We start from the raw sequence: 241 nt of genomic DNA on the forward strand, positions 1-241 counted from the left end.
ACCAGATGGATTCACAGCCAAATTCTACCAGAGGTACAAGGAGGAGCTGGTACCATTCCCTCTGAAACTATTCCAATCATTAGAAAAAGAAAGAATCCTCCATAACTCATTTTATGAGGCCAATATCATCCTGATAGCAAAACCTGACAGAGACACCACAAAAAAAGAGGATTTTAGACCAATATCCCTGATGAATATTGATGCAAAAATCCTCAATAAAATACTGGCAAACCGAATCCAG

This window comes from Colobus angolensis, unplaced genomic scaffold (assembly GCF_000951035.1).
Source record: "Colobus angolensis palliatus isolate OR3802 unplaced genomic scaffold, Cang.pa_1.0 Scaffold268, whole genome shotgun sequence".
In the NCBI taxonomy this organism is placed as follows: Eukaryota; Metazoa; Chordata; class Mammalia; order Primates; family Cercopithecidae; genus Colobus; species Colobus angolensis.